We start from the raw sequence: 11,964 nt of genomic DNA on the forward strand, positions 1-11,964 counted from the left end.
ATGAGGATATAGAAGGAATAAAAGCCCAAATTTGATAAGAAAATAGATAATCAGTTTAGAGGATATGTAAATCATATCATATAATGTTTACCAAGGCTTTCAAAAATAATACATAACATTTCATTTGTGAAGCTAATGCTATAAAATGGACATTCCATAGCAGTTAATTTATTTTCTATTCAAAGTTTCATTTTAAAATGCATATTTTACATCTTTTTTCTTTAAAAAAATTTACACTTTAGAAAAGAGGTTAGATCTGTCTGCTTCTTACCCGTAAGTCAAAAGGTGACTATATTAACATTTTACTATTAACAATTTGATCTTGACAATCTCTTTGTATGATTTACTTTCCCATTGCTCCTTACTGTTTGAACAACATGTCACAGGCTCCTCTTCTCTAACTCTCTCCTGGATGTTGGGAATCCCTAGAGACATGACACCAGTCATAATCTCTCATGATTGCTAAAGTATATTGGACTTTCTACTCACCCTCCCACTTGAATATCAAACAGGCTTCTCACATCTCTATTATGTCCAAAACAATATTTATGCTCCCATACTCCCCTCCACAAATTAGTTGCTGTGTCCCCAAACTTCAATCTCACTATTATTTATTCATTTCCTGAGTTAGAAGACTGAGCATTACTTAGTCACTTCACATCCTGTTTTTAGCAAATCTTGCCACATTTACCTTTAACTTATTACCTGTTCTGGCCACATCTCTCCATATCAGATGCTCATATTCTGGTTTAAGTTTCCTCTGATACTTGCCTGGACTACCTCCAAATGGTTTGTATGTCTACAGTTTTGCCTTTCCTTTAACATTGAGAATCTAGGAAGATCTTTTATATACAGATCAGAGCATGTCACTCTCAGTGAAAATGGTTTCCCATCTTTTACAATGTGGAAGGCAAGTGTTTACATGGTCAAAAAGGTGCTCCAAGATCTGTCCTTCATAGCATGGAAGTCTTGTACCTCATTTGCTCTTCTTCCCTCAGCCAATTATTACTACACTGAATTTATGTTGTCCCTAAAACATGCCAAGTCCATTCCTGCCTCAGGGAATACTTGCTTTCCCCTCTGCCTTGAATATTCTTCTTGATATTTTATAATGGCTCAGTCTTTCCTATTATTCATGTCTCTACTCAAATGTCACCTTTTCAGGAAAGGTTTTCCTGACTGCTTTATCAAAAACAGTATGGTCTTTACCAAAGGAAAAAAAATGCATTCGACAGAGTTACGCAGGCAAAGATGTTATTCAAGCTTATGGAAATAGGAGAGGCCACATCCAAATCTGACATCAACTCCACCGAAACAAAAGGAACAGGATTTTTAAGAGCTGGGTTAAGGGAGAGTTCACAGACCATTTGAGTTTGCTAATTGGCTTTACCCAAAGGAAAAGTAAACTTTCTCTCCTCTTTGTGACAGGAGGTAGTTGTACAGCTTGGAGCAAGATGCCCACCTAAGTTAGGCTCCTACTCTCCCATAGAGACTGGGAGGCAGGGCTTCTATGATTCTTGCTAATTATATTTCAAAGAGATGGCTCCCAGGTTGTTGAGAAAGACTGTTTAGGGATGGAACACTGGCAAGAGGGTGTTTAAAAAGATTTACATCTAAAAGGAGCAGAGAAAGAGTTTGCAACTACAAGCCTTCTAAAGCAAATGCTCTAACAAAAGGGAGGTCAGAGGCCTTGAGGCAGAAATAATCCTGTCCCAGGGTTAGTCATGCTGAGGGAACATTAAGGCTGCCTTATTTCCTCCTTCTTCTGCCATTTTAGTCTCTTAGTCAGCTTTATTTTTCTTTTAACTTGATTATAACTATTTTTTTGTCCATAGAACATAAGCTCTGCAATGGTGGAAATTGTGTCTGTGAGGTTCAGGATCATATTCTCAGAATTCTCAGAATCTGGCACACAATAGGTAAATATTTAATAATATTTTAATTACTTAATCATGATAGTGAATAATCATCTTATTATAAATGGGTAATGAGTTGGAATATCATGAAACGTTAAGGTTATATAAAATGTATGTCAAATGCTCTTAAATTTAATTGATAATTTTGAGGATAAGAAAATTAACAAAGGTATTGTACTACTATATTCCCGCCATCTGTATTTACAGTGAAACACATGAGTTAACATCAATATTTCAAAATAGACTGTCCCTTTGCTGCAATATCTCTAAATCTCAAATATAGAGTTTCCAAAAAGGTGATAATAATTCCGGTCTTTCTCCAGACCTGTAGGGAAAGGTGAGAATGAGAAAAATCACTGTTACTGTCATGACCCAGTGTTCTTCAACTGCACCTGAGGCAAAAGCTCCTGCATTAGTTAACTCTTTGTGGTAGTATGCATTCCCAGGGATGAAGAAAAGTGACTTGTGATGAGCTAATTTCTCGTTCTCATAAGTTGTCCTCATTAAACCTCTAGGAGACTATTGTATCTATGAACCACATCTTTAAGGAGAGACAGGGAGAAGAGTTCACCTTCCAAGCGTATATGCCGTGGTCTACTTGAGGACCTGGCAGGATGTGCCTGTGAGCCACCTGCGGGACCAGAAGCAGCTTTCATGGTAGCACTTGGATTTCTATTACAGCAGCAGTGGGAACAAAAGTGTAGGGACAGTGCAACTTGTTTCCAGGGAATCTCCAACCTGAAATCAAGGGAATTGCACAGATATGTGAGTTTGCTATAGTCTACCGTTTAAAGGGCTACTCAGATCAGTTTGCAACCTCTTATAATATCCAGATATCTTCTGAAATTAAAAAAGTGTGTTTTTTTTTGGATTGACAAATGGAGGAAGGCAGTTGATTCCCTAAAATCTGGTAGCAAATTGCCATCTCCTAAAACAAATTAGGAAGTGCTGCCCCTCTGTCCAGAAGCTACTGCTGAGAACCAGTTTGCTCTTCCTCTACCGGCAAAACTCAGTTTCCTTCACCTTGGACATTGCTTCAGCTGCTATAGTTTGCCTGTCTGGTTGTATAATCAAGATCTTAATATTCAAGAGTTTGGAGTCCTTAGTTGTCTTGTTAGTGTTGGGTTGTGGTTGCTGCAATGAACTGTTAATGGCAATCACTGGGCACAAAAACACAAAGATATATCCGAGTGAATTCATTTGATTCCAGGCATACTGCTCTGTTCCTGTGTGGCAGCAACCCTAGGCACTTGTGGTAGTCAAAGTCGATTATCTCTGTCTGATTTGTTACTCCTTCAGTTGTCCCCCAGTACATCAGCAAGAGAATACTAAAATGATCAGACGTCACTCACAGCTTTCAGTTAACCGAATCTAACAGAAGCTTTCTCGACCTGTAAACCAGAACCTTTAATTGGTAGAGTTTAAGATTGTGGACTGAGAAACAAAAGTTCATAATTGAGTTCCCAGATAGGTAGTGATAGGACCCAGATATGCTGTCACCCTTTTGTTCCTGACCTACGTATTCTAAGTATTGGGAATACCATACTTTATATCGTCCATTTGGGTCACTGCATATAACTGTTGGGGTTCAGAAAACAATACCCCAAATTAAAGGCTTCAGCAGCAGCCTAAGAAGCAAAAGTTTTTCTCTGCCTTCTCCTGTCCTCCTGTCTCTCAGTCCCATTCTCTGCTGAAGCTGGCTATAGAAACCAGAATCCCTCTTCCCCAAGGTAGGTCATAGAAACCAGCACTCCTTTTCCTGAAAGACAGCCATAGAACCTAAAAATATTCTGAGCAAAAACTGGCTATAAATAAACTCTCTGACCTACCTTATTTGACTACAGATGGACATAAGACCACCATTCCAGGAAGGTCCCTGCCCCACACTGAGAAGGAAAGAATGCATGCTCAGAGAGGCCAAGAAGAATCTAAACAGACAGGCCTCACTGAGTTTCCCCACTCAGTCTATTAACATTAGATCATGTGCTCTTATCCTATCATATTTCTACATAGCTGTTCATACTTTGTTGAACCTAAGCATAAAAATGGACAATTTCAGCCGGGCGCGGTGGCTCAAGCTTGTAATCCCAGCACTTTGGGAGGCCGAGATGGGCGGATCATGAGGTCAGGAGATCGAGACCATCCTGGCTAACATGGTGAAACCCCGTCTCTACTAAAAAAAATACAAAAAACTAGCCGGGCGAGGTGGCGGGCGCCTGTAGTCCCAGCTACTCAGGAGGCTGAGGCAGGAGAATGGCGGGAACCCGGGAGACGAAGCTTGCAGTGAGCCCAGATCACGCCACTGCACTCCAGCCTGGGCGATAGAGCGAGACTCTGTCTCAAAAACAAAACAAAAAAAAGGACAATTTCCCCTATATATTTGGGTCTCAATTCTGAAGGCTTTCATGTATATGCTTTAAACAAATTCATATGCCTTTTCTCCCATTAATCAATCTATCTCATGTCAGCGAACTTCAGTGAACCTCCAGGAGGCCAACAGCCTTGGCCCCTACAAACCTCATGGAGAACAGTATATTCATCTTCTCAGGCTACCATAGGTAAATACTATAGACTGGGTGCTTATGTAACAGAAATGTATTTCTTATCGTTCTAGAAGTGGGGAAGTCTAAAGTCATATAAACCTGATAGCCAATTATCTTCCTAGTGAGGAGCAGAACTGGCTGTCAGTTCTGTTCCTAGTGAGCCAAAGATGTTATTTAAGCTTATTGAAATAGGTGAGGCCATAACCTAGTCTGACATCATATTTCTTATCCTGGGGAGGAACAGGATTGGCTGTCAAGTTGTCTGTTTCCTTCCTGGCTTGCAGATGGCCACCTTCTTGCTGTGTCCTCATGTGGTAGTGAGAACGAGAATGAACTCTCTTGTGTATTTTCTTACAAAGATTCTAATTCTATCAGATTAAAACCCTACCATTATGACCTCATGTAACCTTAATTGCTTTTTTAAAGGACCTTCTCCAAATATAGTCACATTAATGGTTTGGGGTTTCAAAATAGGAATTTTGAGGGCACAAAATTCAGTTCATAGTAAATAGCGTCCTCAATCCAGAAGACATTTTCCATGCTGGTACCTTAGCTGAGCTGAATTGGCTTAGGACTGGTACCAGCTGACATCCAAGGTCAGGTCATCCCATTCACCTGCTAGTTGAGAGCCTCCTCTTAGGTGGATGCCCTCTGGCTGGCATTAAGGTAAGCTCTATTCACTTGATGCCCATTCCCACGAGGACATCCAGAGGGCATTTTCCGAGAGTATTTTCATCTTCCAGATGTTTCTCCCAGCCCCTTCTCCAAGCAGCCAAGCTATTCACTGCTGCTCAGTAATTAATGGGCATCCATAAGTTGACTAACTCTTCCTTGGTATGAAATGAACAGCCTCATGTACTACTTGCAGCTCTTCTCACCAGAATTCCCATTCAGAATGGTCAGCCACTGCTGTGAGGGCTGTAACTGATGGGAGTCCAGTTTTAACCACAATCAACATATCACATCAACCACTTTGTGAAGCTGGCCTGAGTTATCTCATATTCTGTCAGTTGGTCAGAGGTGTGAGTTGAAGGAGGAACATCAGTGCAACAGAAGTGATGACAGAAGGGATAGGTACCTGAGCTACCTGCTTATATGATTTACCTCTTCTTTCTCATTTTTCCTAGGCCCATTTCAAATTACCATTTATATTTGACAGTAGAATGCTGGTGTGCTTGCTTGACATTGTCCTTGATGGATCTGTAATGCACAGCTCATAACAAACAGTTACTTGGAGTAACTATCACTTGGCCTCTATTTGAGCCAAGTAGCACACTAACAGTGTGTGTATGTGTGTACGTGTGTGTGTGTGTGTGTGAGAGAGAGAGAGAGAGAGAGAGAGAGAGAAAGGGGGACTAGTTATCTGATACAGAATGGTATGGCCATAAAGGTCTGTACTGCAGCTTTCTTAGGGAGCTTGCTAAAGAATCTGCAAAGCATTTTTACCAATTTGTGTATTTCTACAATTATTTTGATCTGTTTTGTTATATGGCCAAAGAGGTAGGGAAGCTCACACTGCAACCCAGGCCTGCTGTAAAGTCCTCTCTTAATCTAGACCACACTCAAAATGACTGTGAACATGTTAGTTCACAGTCATTTTGAGTGTGGTCTAGATTAAGATACATTGAAGCAGTAGATTTGTTTTACTCTGAAATAAAAACGGCCCACCTAGTGCTTGCTTCTTTCTCAGGTAAGGGATACACAGAGCAACATTTGTCCTCTATCTTAGAGGAGATGCTCAGGAGTATTCCAAATCACTGGATTCCTTAAAATGTACTAGTGTTGTAGGCCCCTGAGTCCTTTTGTTGTTTATCTATCAAGTTCACCATGTGTGTATCTTATTAGAGAACCTAAGGTTCTGGCCACCTCCTGTTCACCTTGTCTAATTAGGCCAATTTTCCTTGATACAGTAAAATACAATGATGCTATCAGGAAGGTCAAAATGATCATGATCCTTATGACTATCTGACAATAAAGGGCAAGATAGTTTATTTATCCCTGTGGCAAAAAAAGAGTTGGGGGGGATGTTGTCCTTAACAGGTAAAAGTGACCTGATTTGAGCCCTTCTTGTTAAGAGGATTGAGAAATGTCCTTAACAAATCCAGAGCCTTAACACCAATTTCAGAAGTTGTGCTAATAGCAGGCAGGAGCTGCAAATGAAGCTAATTAAGAGTGGTCCACCATGAATTACAATGATCCATCTTTTGGTTGTTGTTATTAACTGAGATTAGACTGGTGAACTGAAAGATTGAGAAAGGAAATACTGGAGACTATTATCCTTAAATTTTTCAAATATTTGATGGTGGCATTAATACATGAACTTCCTCCTCAGATGAGATATTGCTCCCAATATATACTCCTGGATGGGGATGTGGGGTGGGCTGTTTCCTGGCATTCACTTTTCCACTTCTACAATAAAGGCTCTTACTTTACAGGCCAGAGAAACAACATGAAAGTTCTTCCAGCTGGTAAATATATTCAACCCAATTAAACTAATTAGGAAGCATATTAATACTCATAAGTATAGCTTGAGTCCATGGATGCACTGTATCTACAGTGAGATGGACTTGGGCCACCTCTTAATTCATTCCTTGACCTCCATTCTTCCCCTTTAACTAGAGAACCCTGATGACATTTAGGACTCTGGTTTCACCTCATACATTATATAAAAATTCTTCAAAATGTCTGCGTTTTCCCATTTCCTCGGTGCACAGCTCCCTGAAGAAGTGGCTGCAGGTCCTCTGAGGCATGATCAAAGTATTTTTGACCATATATTTATGGTATTGAAGGATCTTTCCTCAAGATGACTTTGTCTTCCTGTCAGTCAGCATATTATGGTCATTTGAACTAATTTTAGATCTGGAAATTGACATAAGGATATATATTTTGAATTGTAGTGGATGAAAGTTTTCAAATTCTCACTTATTTTTATTTACTTATACAAATTGTGGAAACCTCTGCTTGACTGTCATATCCCTTGCCTTCAGGACAGCCACTCTAATTGTGGTAGGAGATTCAGACATCTTTATTGTCACTTCTATACCCATTAAGTTATTTGCATTCTTTGCTTCTGACAATAAGTATTGCCACTGGCTTCTAACATTCCAGATTCTTATTATCCACATTGATATGGGGCAGGTCTACAACAGGGTCTCTAACTCTCAACGCTCTTTTCCAAGGACACCTACCATTGAACTTCTCAAACATTTTGGTAACATCCTCATTAGGAAATTTTATACTGCCTTAGTGAAAGGATGGATTCTAGGACCTACTGAGAAACAAGGGGGAGATCTCCAGTCTTATAGTAAATTTATGAATGCATATAGTAAATTTACATATAGTAAATTTGTTAATGCATCCCTATAAGTTTTCTGACTCTTATTGACACACAGTATATGTGTGTATATATGTACACATATATATACACACAGACTGATTATATGTATACTAAACATGTATATTATACTAATGTATAATTACAAATACACACAAAACACACACACACACACACACACAAATTTCAAAGCTGGAACTGAGTTTCACCACAAGTGCCAAGCCACACCTACCTAGACTCTGGCTATTGGCCTAAAAGCAATATCCTTATTCCTTTGCAGATTACCACTCACTTGTACCTTATCACAGTTAATTGTAGGTGAAGTTTTAATAATGATGATGCTAGAAACGATGTTCATACTGACTTCAGATTTCTTGGCAAACTCCAGAAGACCATCTGATCATATGCTAGCTACTCAACTTCTTAATCTGAGTACCTTAGAAAAGAAGACTGGATATGAAAATTTAAGAGCCAACACTTTATTAGGGAGTGGGATCCTAGGGGAAGTGATCTGAGGCAATCAAGGAGGAAAGAAAATATATGAAAATGTATGATCAAATTTCATGAAAAATTAAAATTTCCAGCCTAAATGGATGTCTTCAGAGAGCCTGAAAAAAACTACTGCATCTCTGAACCACAGCTTGTGAGCAGGATGAGAGAGCAGAAGAATTCATCCAACATCTATTTCTCCTGGTATAAGTTCACTGAGTAAGGACCATGGCAGTACAGAGCATCGGCAGAAATGGGGGACACAGGGTGGAAGGTGAGGTATGGGGGTGGAGCAGGGATGGAGGTACCAGAGTCCAGTGCCAAAGACCCTGGTAACACAGGCTTCAGCCACAAACCGGCAATGCACTGAGCTATGATGTGCATAAGCTAGAACCCTACATACACATTCATGAATTTACTTAAGTTTTTATTCAAATTAAAATCTTATAGGAAATATTACACACATTATAAAATTAATTATTAGTCATGAATTTAGTACCTAATGGCCATCAAATATTAGGAGACCACTTCTATATAAGAGACAGAGTTGAGCAGAAGGACAATGACAAGCACATAAATAAGGGTTATTTGGGGTAAAAAATATATATAGCAGAAAGAAAAATGGCTAGAAAGACTATAATACATGTAGGTAAAGAACAAAGGTAGAGAATGGTTAGTAACTTAACCTGTCTGCATTTGCACTAATACCCAGCAGGACCCACTGTTTGTATATCACAGCTTGCCAGTAGTGCTGGTTCAGCCACTATTTGGAGTGAACAGGTAATAGTTTTTATCATTGTTTTCTCATGTAATATAATATGTAAGATAACAATATGAAACATGTAAAAATAATTAAAGTGAATTATCTGCAGGATATCATCTTTGTTCTCAGTCTTAGAAATTTTGAATAATAGAAAAATAGCATTTAGAGTCGTTATCTGCCAACATTTTCCTACTCATTATAACAATGGTGTCTACTAAAGCAGATTATATAAATAAGAATAATATTTTTATTCTAGAATAGAAATTAAATGGTTAATTACTATTATTTACTGAATATATCCAGTATGTGATTTTGTGTGACAGAGAAGTCCTCAAAATGTTTAAGGTGAAGGTTTGTAAGTAATAGATCTATAGAAACTACTTGAAGGCTCATGCAATATGCCATTGAGTACCAATGATGCAATATTTCTAATCTTGACAACTGCAATCAGATCCCAATTAAACAAAATGAAATGTTCATGGGTAAAATACAAATGACTTAAAATTTTAAATACAAAACTCTAATTTCAACTCGAATGCCTACGCATTTCTACAGAGGCCTTACAGCAGTTTATAGATGAAAAAGCATTTTGGGTCCTTCTAGCCCTCCAAATAATGAATATGTTTGAATTGGGTTTAAAGTATATGCACCTTATAGGACATGAATTCCGTCTTTTAGCATGCTGAAAAAATACAACCTTGAGACTAAATTTGCTTCTCTTTGTGTGTATGTTTTGAATATGAAGAAAAAGATGATAATTTACATGGAACGTTTTTACTGGAACTTTTCCCGCTAGATTTAAGATAATATCTATCAATCACATGCCAAAAGCACTTTATAAGCAGACTAAAGGAAAGGAGCTAGCTTCTGAATTATTTAGTCCCTGTCACTCTGCATCTGACAGTATCTTTATATTCCCCCACATTGTCTAATTTGTGCATATGGAAGTTACTGTGTCCTCAGATATTAGAAGATGATAGACCAGAAAGAATATATGCTTCCCACACAACTGTGTTGGGAACTTCAGCAAAAGAACAGAAGAATGTATTCTTTTCTCATTTCTAGAGTTTCACTTGGATGTGTTTCACTCTTTGTCAAGTAATTCAATCCCACCTTAACACTTCAGTGCTTACTGGTAGAGCTAACGTTTGACAAAAAGAGTGGCCGAGCTGCCAACCCCTGTGATAAGTTTCTATTAGGCTTTACAGTACCAAGAGTATCACGTACAGTGTCCCTCTGAAATAACACGAATGGCAGCGTGTGGTGGGGCAGTCGGACTTCCAGGCATTCTTGCTGAGTCTGGGCATCCACCAAGCTGTGGTGTTCCACAGGGAGCTTGATTGATCGTGGCTTCCCTTGTCTAAACACATTCCTTAGACAGAAAATCTCCAGCCTTAAAACTCACATCCTACTAGTCTATATAGGACTATTCAGACAGGTGTAAACCCATATTTCAAGTCATGCCTTAGTGTAAGTTTTGACTTATTATTAACTCCTTCAGTTCTATTAAGGCAGAAAATAACATAATTGAAAAGTCATTTAGAAGAAAGATCTGTTGCTTTTACATCAGGAAATACTTTCGGCCCCATATGATTGAACAATCATAAATATATTACCATTGGATGTCAGAATATTAATCTACAACACAATTACCCATATACCGCCTAACATCTCTGCCCTAGTAAGAAAACATACATGTAAAATTGAGTCAGTATATTAATATTTTTAATGCCAGTGTTAGAACAAACTATCCCATGCACCACAAATATACATGGGATCATCTTTATTTTCTCCAATCTTCTCAATACAATTCAGCCATCAGAGACCTATTTGCTCTTAAATACCTGTTTTACATTGCCGAGGACATCTCTTACTCTTTCACAAGCTGTCTGCGGTGTTGTTCTTGTCAATGGCAGATTCTTTTTCACGTTGAAGTCGTTTATAGCTAATCATAAGCTATAAAATTCCATAACTCATCAAAATGATAAAAACTGAAGCCTAAGAGAAATCTCAAGTTCTCTGTTAAGGAAGGTGGTGACCCACACGTAGCAACACCAGCATTCCCAGATTTTCTGTTCCTTTGAGTCTTTCCTGGTTCTAAAGAAGAAAATTCTGATAAAATATCTGGAAACATTTCTAAAACATTGTGAAAGCACTGAAATATATTTTAATACTGCTTTCTTTCTCTTAAGCATTAAGAACATCTCCTTTTTAATGTGAGTAAAGGAGGTGGGGTTATTAATTTTGGCACTGAAGAAAGACATTCCTCCTATTCCAGAGAAGAAAATAAGTAAACTATTAACTTACAACCAGTTTTTTTTTTTGTATTTTTTTTTTGTTTGTTTTTTGTTTTTTTTCTTCATATAGCACGATAAGAGAGAAACCTGGCAAGATTTACTTCACCTCTCAAATGGTTATGAAATAAAATAAACTACCATTTGCTGGAATAAAAAGCATAAACTCCCTTGAGTATGCAAAACAACAACACACACTTTGTTGGTTTGGGTCATTTTCAGCTTGCAGTCTTGCTCTAAATAGCAAACACAGTATGTGCTTCACAGTGTTAACATTTTAAACTGCACACTTCCAAATCAGATTAGAGTTACAAATGGTAAAACGGTTTTAACACTTGAAAAATTCTTTGGTTTGAAATTTTGTCTAGCAGTGAACATGTTGGTGAACAAACTGAAAATTAAAGCTTTGTTTCATTCAGTAAAGAAACAGAAACACCAAATGAACACTCAGATATTTTTAAATTAAGTAAAATCTGATTATCTTAACTAGATGAAACTATCATTCAGAGAAACTTTATTCTCAATATTTCGTTAAGATTTTGTCAATACAATTTTGGAAAGAATACTGATGTGATTTCTTATTCTATTTTCACTTTCCAATTTTTGCAATGCACCATTTTACAAA

General features: G+C 38.0%; 1 long non-coding RNA gene across 1 annotated transcript; it reads left to right on the top strand.

The window, feature by feature from the left end:
* Positions 1-4,929: 4,929 nt before the first annotated feature.
* LOC108526346 (uncharacterized) lies at positions 4,930-9,063 on the top strand. Its single transcript, XR_001884499.1, has 4 exons — positions 4,930-5,125; positions 6,895-6,927; positions 8,378-8,501; positions 8,995-9,063. It is a non-coding gene; the product is annotated as an uncharacterized LOC108526346 (long non-coding RNA).
* The last annotated feature ends 2,901 nt before the right edge of the window (positions 9,064-11,964 follow it).

This window comes from Rhinopithecus bieti, unplaced genomic scaffold, assembly GCF_001698545.2.
Source record: "Rhinopithecus bieti isolate Rb0 unplaced genomic scaffold, ASM169854v2 scaffold_2272, whole genome shotgun sequence".
NCBI classification, from domain to species: domain Eukaryota; kingdom Metazoa; phylum Chordata; class Mammalia; order Primates; family Cercopithecidae; genus Rhinopithecus; species Rhinopithecus bieti.